This window comes from Brassica oleracea, chromosome C5 (assembly GCF_000695525.1).
Source record: "Brassica oleracea var. oleracea cultivar TO1000 chromosome C5, BOL, whole genome shotgun sequence".
Lineage (NCBI taxonomy): Eukaryota > Viridiplantae > Streptophyta > Magnoliopsida > Brassicales > Brassicaceae > Brassica > Brassica oleracea.
In genome coordinates, this window is record NC_027752.1 from 14,948,333 (window position 1) to 14,949,698 (window position 1,366).

A 1,366-nucleotide genomic window follows, 5' to 3' on the forward strand; every position below is an offset into this window, starting at 1 on the left:
TTAATTATAAGTTTTCTGCGAAGTCGTCGAGATTGAAGTGAATACCTGACTGAGGATAGCCTCTTTAAACTGTCTGCGTCCTTTGCGACCCTTGTAAGCCAGTATTGGTGGAGAGGGATTGTTTGGGAGAGGATTACCATAAGTAGCACCCAATTCTGGAAGAGCTGTGTACACCCAGACCTGGAGAGTTTGCGCAAACCCATTAATAGTGTAACAACCCGAAATATCTCTGCCCTTCACAGAGTCCATCAAAGTCCATCAGCACCATAAACGCGACTTTCCCCCATGGATAATTCTCAAACCGTTCTAGCTTCATCACTAGCCTTGCCAGACTAACCCGTGTAGGGGTTGAATACTTTCTCCCTTCAATGTATCCAGTGAAGATGGCAAGGTACGCGAGCCGCTTGCGATCATCCCGAGACCACCCTTCGCATCTCTCAAGTGCTGCTATTATCTCCTGAGTAGATGGCCCAGCTTCGACATGAACTCCCAGCATCTCCCAAAAAGAAGTCAACTCCTTTGTAACAACAGAGTGAGGTCTCTAAAGGTGCTCGATGTACTCGCAGTTTAGACCAGTGAGGTGTTCAAACTCTAACAGTGAAAACCTCACAGGTTCTGGACCAACGAGACTCCACAGCTCATACTTCTTCTTTATGTCCAGCTGGAAACCGAGCATGTAATGAACCAGCCTTGAAGCAGCATACAACGTCCACAAGTATGATACGAAATGCTATGCACTGCGGGGGGCTCTTCCCCTAATGTATATATCCTACGGGGGAGTTCTGGCATCTCCATTTTTTTTTCCTGCAAAACAATCAAAGACAACCATCTCAAACAATCAAAGACTTATAATTAAGTCGTCTGGCAAGTTTTCCAGCTGAAAGACTTATAATTAAGTCTTCTGGAAAGTTTTTCCAGCTGGAAGACTTCCAAGACGACTTAATTATAAGTCTTCCAAGACTTCCAATTTTATGTTCATCATTTCCTTAATCAATCACTCAACAGTAAGAGATATAACTTACCGGCGGCGGAGTTCAACGAGACGCCTCTGAGAGAATGTGCGCTAGGGTTTCCTCTCGGATCTTAAATAGAGGAAGCGGCTGTGAGAACCGTGGTGAGAACGACGGTGATAACGGCGGAGAGACAACCGGCGGTGAGAACGATGAGAATGATGGATTATAGAGAATCGACGGAAATCGCCTTCGAAATCGCCTTTGGGAGAAACCGCTTCTGATTTTCGATAAACAGTGAAAAAAAAACATCTTATATATGGCCGGTAAATAATCCGGTTAGGTTTAAAATTACATTGTAAAATTAAAGGTTTGGTCCGGTTTGGACGACTTACTAGTAAGTCGTCTGTTGAATA